The sequence below is a fragment of the Sturnira hondurensis genome, unplaced genomic scaffold, assembly GCF_014824575.4.
Source record: "Sturnira hondurensis isolate 20B ecotype Veracruz unplaced genomic scaffold, ASM1482457v3 Scaffold0024822, whole genome shotgun sequence".
Classification (NCBI taxonomy): domain Eukaryota; kingdom Metazoa; phylum Chordata; class Mammalia; order Chiroptera; family Phyllostomidae; genus Sturnira; species Sturnira hondurensis.
This window is the reverse complement of record NW_028097453.1, coordinates 108,618-123,897: the sequence shown is the minus strand read 5'-3', so window position 1 is coordinate 123,897 and position 15,280 is coordinate 108,618.

Genomic DNA, 15,280 nt, shown 5'->3' with positions numbered 1-15,280 from the left:
TTCTACGACGTATTTAAAGTGGCACTGACTCATGTATTCTGCCCCCACTCTGGACTGAGACTTCCTCCAGGCTGGTCCATGTTCACTTGGCTATCATTCAACGGTGCCTAGCACCCAATGGGCACCCAGTTAATAGTGATTTTGAAAAGGAGGCCACCAGAGAATCGTTCATTCCTTCGGCAAATGTGCAGCATGGCTACTGTGTGCAGGCACTGTGCTGGGCCTGGGGATATCATAGTGGACATGCCGACATGTCCCCCCTCCTTTCACGGGCTTGGGAGCCGTCAGAATGGAGGAGTGTGGGACAGCGACACGTGCTTAGAGCCTCGAGGAAGGAAGGCGAGAGGGAGAGAACCCAGCTGGAGGAAGGAGGTGGAGGGTTTACTTCCCCTAGGCATGTCTGCCATACGGACCCTGGACAATAACAGTTTAAGGTAACATGCGATACCACACACAGTTCTTAGGAATGATAAAGAAGCGGCTACAGGAGTTACTGTTGCGCGAGGAAATAAACCTCTTCGATTGTTGGAAAGGAGTTAAATTTTACCTGCTTCCTCCTTCACCAACCCAACCCTGCCCCCGACTCAGTGAGGGGCAGGCAGCGTGCCTCTGGAAGGCAGCCACCTCCTTGTTCTGACAAGGCTCGGGTCGCCATTCCACCTCGGCTGAAATTCTTTGCATACCCAGGTTTGAGCCCTGGCTCCACCCTGACTCCACAAGCTGTTTGACCTTGACACTTCTGTCATTTGCTATGTGACTTCGGGCAAGAGTCTCTGGGCCCCAGTATCTCATTCATCTATGAAATGGAGAAGTTAATTTATCTTTCTCACCAAAGCCCCCAGGAATGAGTGGGGTGATGCCTGAGAAGTGTTTAGCACAGAACCTAAAGGTAATGAGTGTTTCTCTTATTATTATCTGCCCACTCACATGAGTCTTTTTCTTTTAAGATAAGAAGAGAATCTTTTATTTTTTTAAAGAATTTATTTACTTATTTTTAGAGAGCAGGTGGGAAGGAGAAAAAGAGTGAGAGAAGCATCAATGTGTGGTTGCCTCTCCAACATCCCCCAGGGGGACCTGGCCTGCAACCCAGACATGTGCCCTGACTGGGAATCGAACTGGCGACCCTTTGGTTCACAACCCATGTAGAGTCCACTGAGCTACATCAGCCAGGGCCCACTCCCATGGGCCTTAAGCAGTGACACAACATAGTGCCATGGATTTGGGAGCCCTGATCCCAGATTTTAGTCCCAGTTCTGCCACTTGCTCACTGTGCAACTTTAGAAAAAGTCCTTCATCTTTCTGGGCCCCTCTTTCTTCATCTGCATGACAGCAACGGTAAGTTTTCTTTTCCCAGAGCGGTGGGGGTCAAACAGATGACATAGGGGGTCTCCAGGGCTCTGAAGGAGCGCTCGGTTCTGGAAGAACGCTGTGGAACTGGAGGCTGTGGGTCACTGGAGCTGCGGAGAGATGCCGGGGCCCTAGACAGCTCCGACTGCCCAGCGGGACCAGCAGCTGCCTCCTCTCTGTTACTGTCAGAGGAGAGGTTGTGAATCTGTTTGACGTCAGGCCAGCTGTACTGGCAAACGAGGGCCATCAAGGCTGGAAAGGCCAGGTGTGCCTCCTGGGGCTCCCCTGGGCAACATTCTCTGTGCGGAGCAGATACTCCTAACCCCCACCCCTGGCTGGCTAGCTGGGAGATCTTGGGCAGGCAGGCCCCAGCTGACCGCAGGGCTGAGCCAGCAGGATGGTGTCGTCTGTGTGTGGCTCCATAGCTGTTCACACCCAAGCAAGCCTGCGTGTGCCCGTCCGTGGGCAGGGAGTGATGGAAATAGAGGCTTTCCCCCCCACATTGCCTTGGGTGAGTGAATGGAGGCCCAGACAGGTGAAGCCTCCCCCCACCCCCCGGAGTTATGCATGACTTAGCACAGGCGGGGGGCAGGCCTGGCGTGAACCAAGTCCAGTTCCCCCATCAGATTAGGTGCCGTTTTTTCTGCTGACTACCAGTGGAGTCATGTCCGGAGCTGGGTCCCGGGGGAGGCATGAAGGGATTTGGAAAGATCTGAGATTTGGGGTTTCGGTGAATTCCTAATGTAGCATCATCCAGAAGGCAGAGCTCAGCTGACTGGCGGGGGGGGGGGGGGCCGGGGGGGGACACAGAAGGGAGTAAGGGAGTACCGGAGGGCCCTGCCGGTTCAGAGAAATGAACCGAGGGTGGGAGGAGAGAGGGACTGAAAAGACAGAAAATGGAGATGGATGGCAGGAAGTGGGAGGAAAGCTTCATTGGCTGCTTGTCGAGATGTCATTTCCTTGAAATTATTTGATGGCCCATTTCCCCTCGATGTCTTTTCCAGGGAGTCGAGTTCTGTCACAGAGGGCTCGTTTCTTTTCTAATTCCCTTGAGCCCCCCTTCTCTCCCTCCCTCCCCTTCCCTCTTTCTCTCTCTTTATTTCTTTCCCCCTTTTCTCTCTCCTTGACTTCTTCCCTTCTTTCCTCTCTCCCTCCTTCCCTCAGTCTCTCTCTTCTACAAGAGCGGCCCATGGCTCCTTGGGCAGTGCACTGTGGCGGGCAGCAGCAGCTGCAGAAGCCTGGGGCCACAGAGAACATTCTGCAGCGTTCCTGCCTCAGTGCTCCCCTGCACACGCTGCAGAGAGGGCCAGGACGCCCCGGGACCCCTGACTCAGGCACGCCCGCACCTGCCTGCCTCAGCCTTTGCCACTGCAGGCCTCACTTTTTAGTCGTGTCTTTCCCCTTTGTAAGGGCTGGCGGCCGCAGGGAGTACAGAGTGTGAAAGGTGGGAAAGCAGCTGTAAGGGAGGGACCTGGGGACTAGCTTTCCTACTAATTAAATGGAAACGGTAGCTCCCAGCCAGCTGGCTTCCCAGGGCTGTGGTGAAGACCTCATGTTTGGAAAACCCCCAGTGTAGATGCGGAGACCACCCTTCCCCTGGCAGGAGGTGATCCAGCTGTGCCCCTTGTCCCCACAGGTGCAGAAACACCTGTGCTGGCTTCAGAGCCATGTTGCCGGGAGCCTGGGTGGCTGTCTGTCTCCAAGGCCCAGCTCTGTCCTCTGCCCAGAGCTTTCTGCCACTCTCAGGCTAGACACCGTCCTGGGACTGGGGCAGTCTAGGCTCCCTCAGGTGGCTCCCATGAAGCCTTGGAGCTGATCAATGAACCAAAAAACTAAGGCATAGTTTATCCACCATGAACTTGGCTCCCCGAGGGTCCTGCCCAATCACTAGAGTCACACCCCCTCGGCTGAGGATCCTTCTAGAATGAAAGTTTGTTCCAACCCTCATCGGAAAAAGAGAATCACAAACAGGATGTTGTGTCTGTTGGTATCTCAGGAGGCCTACTTCCTATCTTTGGCCTGGTGTGACTTCAGAGCATGTGAGCCCCAGAATTACCTGGAAACAGGAAGTAAGGCCCTATGCCATCGGCATTTGTCACACACGCAATAAGCACTGAGTGCGTGTGTCCCGGTCTGTTGAATTACACATCGTCCCGCTCATGGACCACCAGGGAGACAGACCTGGCAGGCGCAGTCCAACACGGGCTGGGGAATGTCAGGAGTGGCCCCGGGCTCGAGTGCCCCGGCCTCTGGAAGTCACTGAAGAGAGCCACACACTGGGCTCAGGGAAGAGCCTGGAAGCTGGAAGGTCCAGGCTGGGGGACAGACACTTTTTTCCGTGTCACGTGGCTTAAGGTGGTTCCTGGCCTGGGTGCTCTATGTTGGCTCATTCAGTTGCCAACTGGGAAGGCCAAGAAAAAAGGTTTCCTCCCATGAGTATCAGGCTGGGTGGGATGGAAAGAGAAGCCTTCCCAGGGTTGCCTTAGGTGAGGGAAGTACAGACCTGAGGGTACCCCCTCTGCAGCCACCCTAAACCACTAGCCAGGGCCCTGCAGCTGGCGGGGCGGAGGGGAGGTGGGGGGGGAGGGCAACCCTCCTTTCTGTTGGCTGGGGCCGGGCACACCTCCCCAGGGCGAGGAAAGAGTCCCGCAGAGGATTGTGGGGAGGCAGAGTGTCAGCTCTGTGGCCACACAACTGGGGTGACGTCCATTTCTGCCTCCCAGTAGGTCTGTGACTCTGGGGAAGTTACTTTACCGTCCTGTGCCTCAGTTTCCTCATTGGTAAAATGGGGATAATAATGGCATCTTCCCCACAGGGCTTCTACAAAGTTGAGTTATTATGTGTGAAATACTTAGAACTGTGCCTGGAACATTCCAGGTGTTCTGTAAGCGGGGGAGTTATCATTATTAAGGAACCAGGGTGGTACCTGCTGCCTGCCAGGCTCAACCGGATGTGGCTATGCTGATGTGCCTCCTGGACAGTGCCCCAGGCCAGGAACAGTGAGGGTGGGGTGGGGGGCACACAGCCAAGGCTCCAGCCACCTCGAGAAAGCCCTTTTCCTATTGTGAGCCTTCCCTGGGGTCCTGTGGAGGGTCAGGAGGGTAGGAGGGGTGGGGTAAGCAAGCTTAATCCTGGAGCCAGAGGGATGGACGGGGCCTGTGCTCACACCAAGGCAGAGCCCAGAGATGCTGACAGGGACAGAAATGAATGCACCGTGCGCTGTCCCTAGGAAGTGTCTTCCCTCCCCCTAACCGCAACTGGCCCACATAACTGCCACGACAAAAAGGCCGGTTCGTTTGTTAGAAAGCCTCCTGGTGGGGGCCTACTCACATTCCAATTCCAGCTCCTCTAATGCTGGGCGTTCCGCCCATGGAGGGTGGGGGGTGGGGGGTGTTGGGCAGCTGCCTTCAGGCCTGGAGGGTCCTCCCCGCCCCCCCCCCCCCCCCTCCCCTCGAGTTTTCAGGAAAAGGAGTACGGGGCAGAGTGCTAGCCAGGACACGAGGCCTCTCTGGGGCTCTTGGTTGAGAATTCTGCTCCCAGAATTCAGTTCCTTCCACGAGACTGCAGTGCCCAGCTCTGTGCTAGAAGCTGGGGGCAGGGTGGGGAGCAGAATTAGCAGAAGAAACCCGGGATTGGCTTCAGCTCAAATCCTGGCCATGCCATGTACCAACAGGGACTTTTGGCAACTTGCTGGAACGCTCTGGGCCTCGGTTTCCTCATCTGTCACATGGGGACTATGGTGGTTTCGAAACATTAGTGATAAGATCAAATGAGAAATTTCTTGGAAAACGCTGTTCCCTGGAAGACGCCTGCTGATGTTGGCTATCCCTAGTCAAGGACTTTGGGTTTGGAAGCCGACGACTCTGTTCGGGTCCCAGGCCGGCTAGTTTCTTGCTGTGAGAATGAGATCCATGCAGGAGCCTCTTTGGAGCTCCAGGCTCCTCCGCGGTGGGGTGGAGATGACACTGCCTCTCAGAGAGTCCATGAAACCTCAGCGCGGGGGGGCGGCGCTTCAGGCAAACCGGGCATCCAGGGAACGTCAGCTACAGTTACCCCCAGCAGTGGTAGTTGACCATACGGCCGGGAGGAACCAGGAAGGCCACCAAGTTCATGTGCATCTTCTGTTCCCCTCAGCTGTTCCCTGTGCTGTAACCACTCCATAAATATTGGCTGATTGATCGGGGGTGATTGACTGTGGACTCTCGTGACAACCTCCGAGGAAAAGGTGGGAAACACCAAGCCTCCATGGGCCACGCCCTGGGCTTGCTCTGCCAGAGGCAGCCCGTCTGCCCTGGGACCCTTCTCCCTCCCTTCACCCCGCCTTAGGTCAGATATTTACTCCCTGAAAGCTCATAAAACACTATTTCACTGAAGTGTGCTTTCACTTATGCAAGAAGACTGTCATGCCAAAGTTATTTTATTATGAAGAGAGCAGAAACCCATAGGAAAAATATTTTTAGAACACAACAATAGAAATCATATTTCAGTTCATTCTTGAATTTAAAAAATAAGACCATGGACTACACGTGTCATTCGTTAAGATGACTTCAAACAGGGGTCCCCCGAGAGCTGAGTCTTGCAGGCTCACGCCGTCTTGGACACTATGTGTTTCTAGGGAGTTACACCCCCTTGGGCAGCTGGGAGCAGGACTCAGCGGAAATAGGAACGCTAGTGTTTCTCCGGACACTCACTAATGAGCACCCAACACTTCCCATTGTCAGGCCCTAGGCACCGGGCCTAAAATCACCGAGGAAGCCCTCAGGTTTGCAAATGCACTGCTCCCACACAGAGCAGCAGTGCTTAGGGTGGGAAGAGTCAGGAAGGCTTCCAGGAAGAGGAGACACTAGAGCTGCATTGACAGCCAAAGTACACCAGGTGCAGAAAAGGGGAAGGGACAATCTAGAGGCTGGGACAGGAGTGGGCCCTGTGTGACCGGAGTGACTGCAGCTGGGAAGGACGAGTAGAAGTGGGAGATAGGCCCTGGCCAGGTGGCTCAGACAGTTAGAGCATCATCCGGATACGCCAAGGTTGAGGGTTCAATTCCCCGTCAGGGCACATACAAGAAGAAACCAATGAATGCATCAATAAGTGGAACAACAGCCGTCCCTCTCTCTCAAATCAATAAATAAAAATGAAAAAAAATTGAAGTGGGAGAGAGGCTAGGCCAGCCTCCTTCCTCAGGTGCTTGTAGGACTCATGCCTGCTGTTTGGCTGTACTTCGAGGAGCCACTGAGGAAGCCAAGGGTTGGTGGATCTGACTCACCTATTCACGAGTGTTTTCTGAGCTTAGGGCGCTGTCCTTAGGTTCTGAAGGGCCCGTGGAGAGGCACATGTGGTATTTGCATGGACTTTTGTCCTCAGGAAATGCATCTAATTGGGGGACTGGGGGCACAGGGGAAGGTGCCAGAGACTTAACCACATTTAACAGCGAAAGGAAGGAGCCCAGAGAGAAAGATGGAGCGGCAGAGGACCCCCGAAGGAGCAGGGCCCTGGGAGTGGGCAGGGCTAAGACCGAGGGTGCAAGGGAAGGCTTGTGGGGTCAGCAGAAGGGGTGTTTCCCCTCTGAGGTCAGAGAAGTGGGTTTGGTAGGGGCAACTCAGCACCGTTGAAAGAAGCTCAGGAGTTCAGTGGTAGGTCCAGGAGGGCGGGAGGAGGAGCCAGGAGAAGTCCGCTGCTTCCTTCAGCAAAGGACAGGAATGATTATCGAGTCAGGGGCCAGGGAGGAACCAGACCCGCCGTTCCCACCCCAAGATCTCTTTCTGCCCGGCCTGCTGCCCCGCTCCACCCCGCCCAAGTCCTCAGGATGAAATCGGGCCTTTTAAGGCCTTCTGAAATGTCCCCTCCTCAGGAAGTCTGTCCCTTCTTTCTCCCTCCTCTGGACCCCAGGCAGCTCTGGTCTCTGTCTCTCCCATGTGTGTGTCTCCCCCTTTCTAGTTTTTGTTTAACTAAACTGTGAGGTTCTTGAGGACAAAGGCAAGAACCCTCCCCAGGACCCAAACGTGCTGGTGGTCCATCAAACATTGTTGAAGGGATGACTTAATACATGAATGAATTGCAAATAGGTCATTTCCCACCTTCCCTGGCCGGCTCCTGGCCAAACTCCTCCCTTCCACCTCACTGTGGTCTGTCCCGGGTTTGGCTGCTGGGTCACATGTGTATCACGGTCCTCTGCACTTGGGGGAGTACATGGGCTCTGGCAGAAAGTCAGAGCTGCCCTGTCTGAACTCACTGCCGGGGAGCCCAGGCGTGGGCAGCACCTGGGGGGCCCGTGCAGCCTCACCAAATACTCCGGAGGCCTGTGTGCCCACGGGGGAGCCGGAGCCACCCCTAGCCCATCCTCTCCCACGGTGTCTCCTCTCTCTGCTCTGGCCCTCCTGTCCCTGTGGGACGATCTTGTCAGGAGGCACTGGCAGCTGCCGCGTGGCCGGTGCTTGGGGTCCCCACGCCCGTCCTTGTCTGACAGCATGCCTTCCTCAGGTCACACCCGCCCCCTGCTGCAGCCTGTCTTCTGTCATTCAGCGCAGGGCCCACAGAAATTGGATCCCCATGCACTCAATAAATCTTTATTCAGTGTTTACTACGGCCTGGCTCAACGCTGGTTGATGGAATTTCCAAAACAGAACATGATTGGCTCCCAAGGAACTCACAGTGCAGCAGGGTCCGTGGGGTGGGGAGGCAAGTAAGCAGCTAACTACAGAGCAACCCTGCTGGTGGCAAGAAGCCCAGGTTGATGTGGGAGCCCCAGGAAGTGGAGGGGGGCGGCAGCCATCAGGAAGGGCTTGCAGGGAAAGGCAGGGAGAGCCATGGGGAGAAGAGCAGGGGAAAGGGGAGGGCGGCCCAAGCAGAGGGGGCAGGAAAGGCAGGGGGGCAGAGGTTCCTGGTAGCCAAGTGTTGCTGATGGGAGGTCTGACGGGAAGGGGGCTGGACAGGCCAGCAGGGGCAGGGCCCCAGAACGGTCAGCACCCCACCCCCACCCGTGGAGATCAGCCCCCGCCCTCAAGACTTTCTTTTTGAAGGTTTTATTTACTTATTTATTTGCTTATTTTTAGAGAGCGGGGAAGGGAGGGAGAGAGAGAAGGAAAGAAACATCGATCGTTGCCCGTCACACGCACTGCAACTGGGGATTGAACCTGCAACCCAGGCACGTGCCGGACCCAGACAAAGTGCTAGCCTTTTTCACTCTGCCAGTGACGCCCAGCCAGGTGAGCCACGCCGGTCGGGGCAAGAATCCCTCTTCCACCAACCCACGTGGTTTCCTCCTTCTCAGAACCCGACTGGCATTTGTGTTCCTCTGACAGCCCCTACTTTGATGCGCTGCTCTGAGAATATTCAGGAAGGCCCTGCTGTGCGCCAGCTTTGGGGTCCTGGGAACTCAGCCAAGACCAAGAGAGACAAATGGAATCGAATGCCCGAGTCCCCACCCAGACCACCTCTGTCTGTATCAGGCTCACCAGGGGGTCAACCGGAGGCTGCTTGATAAGCAAAGAATCATCCCCAGGGAGGACACTTGTCTTGTGTCACTTGCTGTGTGGCTTTTGGCAAATCTATAACCCTCGACCGGGATAACAGTAACTCCGCAAAGCCTTCCCCTGAGCACAGGAGATAACAGATGCCCGACTAGATGAGCTAGGGAGGCTGTAAAGCAGCCCCAGCGGCCAGAGGTTTGGGAGGGGGGGTTCCCCCAGACTGCTGTCCCACTGCTCCCCGCCAGAGTACACCTTCCAGAAGGCAGCCAGTCTGGCCCAGGCCTCACTGCCTGGACCGGGCTCACGGCTCCGCTCGGCTCCGCGTCCCTCTCCTGCTTGCCCCTCCCTGCCCCCTTTTCTCTTTGCATTTCTAATCAGCCAGGAAAAGCTGGCAGCTCTGGGCCACGTGTGTGGGGCTGTCGCTTCCAAGGCTGTGGTGTGTCCTCTGATTCGAGACCATCTGCTTCTTGGTTTCTTTAACCTCGGGGCTGAACTGCATCCAAATTCCAACACCAGAAGAATGGGAGATTCATAGACATGTTCAAATGGTGGAGCCCCTAGGGGCCAGAGTATATTTGGTGGAAGTAAAAAAAAAAAAAAAAGGTAGTGTGTGCTGTCTCAAATCGCCCTCACCTGTGCCAGGCCCATGACCATTCCAGCCTGACTTTCACGGAGATGAGCAGCCCCAGGGGTCAGGGGTGTAAGGGTGGGGACCTCAAGTCCTAAGTGGAGAATTTATTACACTCCATCTTCAGGTTGAGGGAAGGGGGTCTTTATTTATATTTAGGGATGGCGAAGGGCAGGGGTGCTCCTCCTCCAGAGGACAAAATTGGGGAACTCTGGGTCTCAGAGGGGAGCCAAGCAAAGAATCATCCCCAGGGAGGACACTTGTCTTGTGTCACCAATGGCCCAGGGTCCTAAGGCCTCGATGGTCTCCCAGCTGCCTGTCCTAAGTGTCCACCTTTCATTTTCCTGGCCCTTTGTGTAGGTGACCACAATGCTGAAGACCCTCTGGGGCCTCCCTCTCCCCCCACCCCCGTCCCTTCCTGGAAAGGAAATGGGATGTGGCAGCTAGCTGAGAACCTGGGCCTTGGGGCGGGTCTGTCTGGGTTCAAATCCAACCTCTGCATTCGTTAACTGTGCAACCTGGGACAAATGCTCATGCCTCAGTTTCCCTATTTGCAAAGTGGCGATAAGAACAGTCCTGACCTCGGTAGCACTGGTCAGGCTTAAATGAGTTAACACAGGGGTCGGCAGGCCTTTTCTGGAAAGGGCCAGACAGTGACTAGTTTGGGTTTGCGGGTCGTCATGACCCTGTCGCGTGGCTCCACTCGGCCGCCGTGTCATCAAAGCAGCCGTCAACTGTGTGGGGTGGGGCAAAAGTAGGTTCACAGCAGTTCATATGGATAATAATACAGTCACTAATAAACGATCGGTCAAGAATAAACTCTGTGTGTCCAGTACTGGGAACTGTAGCCCTCCTTTGGCCCCGCCCTGTACATAACGCCACCCACATACAGGCAATAAAGCTATTTATAAAAATACGCAGGAGCCAGGTCTGCCCTGAGGCTGGTAGTGACCTGACCCCAGTGCACTTGAAAAAAGTGCTTGGCATATAATTATCACTCAATAAATGTTAGCGATTGTTATTAATTTATGGATGCACTAAATATTTGAGCACCTTCTCTGTGCCAAGCACTGCTCTAGGTGCTGGGGGTTCAGCTGTGAGCAACCCAGACAAGGTTCCCTTGTAAGCTGATGGCCCTTACCTTATAAACAGAAGGACAGGAATGAACAAAGAGACAAGTAACCGAGAGTAGCAAGTGGTGGTCAAGGCCATTATGAGGGTGAATTAGGGGCTGTGACCGTGACGGGGTGGCCCTACATTAAAGGCGAGGTCCCGGTGGACGGATTCCTCGATTATCAGTCAAGCCTGACCAATCCCAGAGGCTGCGGTGTTTAAGCTCAGACAAGTGGGACCAGGAGCCAGCTCCATGACTACTGGGAGAAGAGAATTCCAGGCTGATCGACACACCAGCTCTGGCTTGAATTTCTGCCCTGAGCCCAGTTCCCAGCCAGCAGAGCCAGCAGTAGCGGGAGCACCAGGAAGAGGGGAGAGAGGAGGATTGTGGGGGACAAAGGGAAAATCTCAGGGTGCTGCGGTGACTGGGCACATCTCCTCACCCTCTTGATCCTCAGCCCTTGTCCTGAGCTTGAATCTTTCTCTCAAGGGCCCACTGCCCCCCAGCTTCTCTGTTCCCACCACCTGGCTCAGAGCCCTCTCCTCAGGCCTGGCGCCCCTTTCAGCTCTTCACGTCTGCCTCTGGGGCCCCGGGTTGCTGAAGCCAGCCACCTCTGCAGCCGGAGGCGGGGAGGGAGTCCTGCAGAGGATTGTGGGGGACTGCCATCCAGCCATCCAGCAGGTGAGCAGGGGGTCTGGATTCTGACTCCTGCTGTGCCGGGGGAGGGAGGGCTGACGGGAGCCCACCAGTGGTGCAGTCCCCGCAACTGGAAGAGGACTTAGAAGTCCTGCCCCCTGGTTCATGGTTGCCGAGCTCTCCAGTTGAGAAAACACCTGTGTGCACAGGGATTCAAGACCCAAGTCCCCTCTCTTCCCTACCTCCACACCCAAAGTACAGCTCGCTTGCTCTCATCTTTATGGAGGTATAAATCATATACCCCAAACCAGACATATTTAATGCATGTGATTTGATTAATGTGGACACCGGCATACACCTGTGAAGCCATCCTGCAGTCGAGGTAGTGGATGTATGTGTCACCTCCAGAAGCTCCCCTGTGCCCCTTCATGTTTTGTCTGGCTTTGCTTTGTTTTGCCGTAGGAGCGATTACCGTGAACTAGACACTTTGAGCAAAACTGGAAGGTGCTCGAGGCAGCGTTGTGAGCGACGGGCCCTCTGTGTGCTCCTGTTGGACACACTGGCTCACTTAGCTCTGTGGCTAGCCCAGCCCGGGGACTAGATCACCCCGGGTGGGGTCACCCTTGTTTAGAATGAATTCTGACCACTTCCAGCCACTTCCAGAGTGGGAGCCAGCCTGCCTCCGTGATGGCTACCATGGGCAAATGCATGTCAGCTTCTATGTCAGGGGGACGGGTGTCTTGCTTCTTTAAGAAGCTTTGCCAGACTTGGTCCCCACCTCTGACATCCTCACCGGCTCCAGCAGGCCCCTCAGAAGGCACGCCTCAGCGCTCACTGCTGCACGGCCCCTGCTCCGAGGCCCTGGCACCTCCCCAGCTAGCTGTGACAGCGTTTGCCTGACTCACCGACAACTGGTTCTGTCAGGCTGGCTGTCACGTGGCACATTGGGTCTGAGCGAGTAGGTGGGCAGCATGGGTTGGGACAAGGGTGTCCTGGGACCATCCAGGGAGCCTCCCTCCCTCTCTTTGTTGTCCTGTGTTGCCATCTCAGTGCCTGAGAAGCCAAAATGCCCAGGAAGGGACAGTCTGACCTCTCTTCCTGTCAACAATGACTTTCTGCTTGGAGCTGACCCCTCTGGGGTGAGTCACCCACAAAGGCAATAACTGCCCCCCTCCCTGCACCTGGAAGAGGAAGCGCGGCCATGGCAGCTGTGAGAGCGTTGCTTCCACAGCCGAAGGCAGCCAGATGCCTCGGCCGGGGACGGGGTCTTCCCACTGAAAAGGGGGCTCAGAACAGGCTCCCTGGCCCCCCAAGGTGGGGGTGCTCTCCACATCCTCTGCAATCCCCTAGGCCCCTACAGTTTGACCTGCAGGCCACCTGAGACTGATGTTCTCAAACATGTTCTTAAACATGGCTTTGACCGCATCACAGTTTGTTCAGAATCTCTGGACGTTCCTCGCTGCCTCTAGAGTAAAGCCCAAATGCCTTAGCTGGGCCCCAACCTCCATTTTTTTAAAAGATTTTTTTTACGATTTTATTTCTCTTCAGAGGGAAAGGGAAGGAGAGAAGGAGAGAAATATCAATGTATGGGTGCCTCTTGTGCGTCCCTTGCTGGGAACTGACCTACAACCCAAGCATGTGCCCTGACTTGAAAGATTCTATTCATTTATTTATTGTTAGATAGAGAGGAAGGGAAGGAGAAAGAGAGGGGGAGAAACATCAATGTGTGGTTGCCTCTTGTGTGCTCCCTAACTGGGGACCTGGCCTGCAACCCAGGCATGCGCCCTGACTGGGAATCGAACCAGTGACCCTTTGCTTCACAGGCCGGCACTCAATCCACTGAGCCACACCAGCCAGGGCCCAACCTCCATTTTTGAACTCTATCACCCTTCACATTCCGGGCTCCGATCAGGGTGGCCTCACTCGCTCCTGGACATGACCACGCCTCTGCCCTTGCTGTGCCCCTTCTCCCTTACTCCCTATGCCGGAACGCCTCCCCCTTCCCAGAGGCCTCCATACTTGGAACCCCATTTCCACTCGCCCTTTACCCACCTGCCCATTCAAAAAATACTTGTGGAGCACCTCCTATATGCCAAACCCTGCGCCAAGAGCTGAGGCTTCTACCGCCCACGAGCTGGACGGAGCAAGCACTCCTGGCAGTGCCAGGCTCGTGGACAGAGCAGAGATGTGAACAGGGCCTTGCCGCATGGCCGGGCCAGCTCAGGGTTGAGAAGATCATAGAGGGCTTGCAGGAGGAGGTGACTGCTCCTTTCTCGAGGAGTGAGTAGGAGTTCGGTGGGCAAGGGAAGCAGAGGTGTTGGGACCAGAGGAAGCAGGAGTGGGGAGGCCTGAGCAGGACACGGTGCATTCTAGGAACTGAAAGTTGGTCATAAAGTCTGGACTGAGGGCATGGGGGTGGCGGTGGGAGAAGAGGCTGGGAATTACCCCGGGGGCACTGTGCATCTTGCACTTTATGACGAGAGCCACGAGAAACTGACGAAAGGGTGACAGCAGAGGCCCGCAGTGAGTGGGCTAGATGGTCCAGAATGACTGCAGTGGGGGCCACAGTTTGAATGAGGGCAAGCAGCAGGCCCGGGGGCCCATGGAGAGGTGGGGTGTGCCCTGGCTGGTGTGGTTCAGTTGGTTGGAGCATTGTCCTGTGACTAAAGGACTGTGGGTTCAGTTCCCGGTCAGGGTCATTCCACGTACCTAGGTTGCAGGTTGGATCCCTGGTCCGGGTATGTAAGGGAGGCAACCAATCGATGTTCTCCCTCTCATTGGTGTTTCTCTGTCTCCCTTCTTCTCTCTCTAAAAAGCAATGGAAAAATGTTCTCAGGTGAGAATTTTTTTTTAAAAAGGTGATTGATGTAGTCTTGCTAGGAGGCAGTGCTGGCTGGAACCAAGGGATGGCGGGAAGCTGAGGCAAAGAGGAGGGGTTCAGAGCTCTCTCCAGCTAACAGGACTTGGCAATTGCTCAGGCCCAGTGGTGGAAGGCGGAGGAGTCCAGCGTGGCTCCCAGGCTTCTGCTTAAGTGGGTGGTAGTGGGGCCATTTTACTGAGGGGGCAGGCAGATGTGTGCACAGGGGGATGAGGGGGAAAAATGTGGATATGTTCATTGTGAGCTCCTGGAGGGGCATTTGAGGACAAGTAAGTGCCTGAGGAGGTGGACAAGGCTAGATTTCTGGAGAGAGGTCTGTGTTGGGTGGAGAGACCTGGGGCCCCAGCTCCATGTGGTTATTGAACTGGGAGAGAATGAGATCGCCTCTTCCATGAAGCCCACCCTGCTCTCTCCGGCTCCCTGTACCCAGCCCTAGCCCTCCATGTGACATGCAACCTTATGCTTTTTAGCTTTTCTCTAAGTTCGTATAATCTTTTTGCTCAGAGAATTACCAGCGGTCGGCCCTGTCCTCCCACCTGGGATGAGAGCCTGACCCCGATGGAGAGAGAGGAGACTAATAGAAGAAACATCTGAAAAGGAGGCTCAGTGGGACTTGCGACACCGGAGTGTGTGGGGTGAGGGGGAAAGAGGAGCGTCAGCCATTCCCAGCTTACCAGCACGGGGACAGTTTCGATGAGAGGACAAGGGGAGGAGCCGGTTTGGGAAGGAAGGAAACGGGTGAAGTTTTGGGCCCACTGAGTTTGTGGTGATGCTGGCAGAACCTGGAGCTGGGCGAGCCCAGTAGGTCATAGGACACTGGAGTCTGAGGCCAAGAGAAGAGTCTGGGGCTATACACATGGCAGTCTCCTCCACCAGCCCTTCCAGCTAATGCGGCTCCAGCCACATTAGCCTCCTTTACAAGCTCAGATTTCACTCAGGGCCTTTGCACGTGCTCTTTCCCTCACCTCAGACTCCCTGTCCTGAGACATTCACATGGCTGCGCCCTCAAATAATTCAGGCTTTTCTCTGAAGTAGCTCCTGACCCCATCACTCTATCTGCTCACTTCGCTTCACCTTGCATCATAGCATTTATCACTCTCCAACATTCTACCAGAAAGTTGTTTACTTGCTTTTCTGCTCCCACCAACGGAATGGGACTTCCTATAGGCATTTGTGTTTGCGCCGGAGCCCAGGCAGTATGAGCAGCGCTG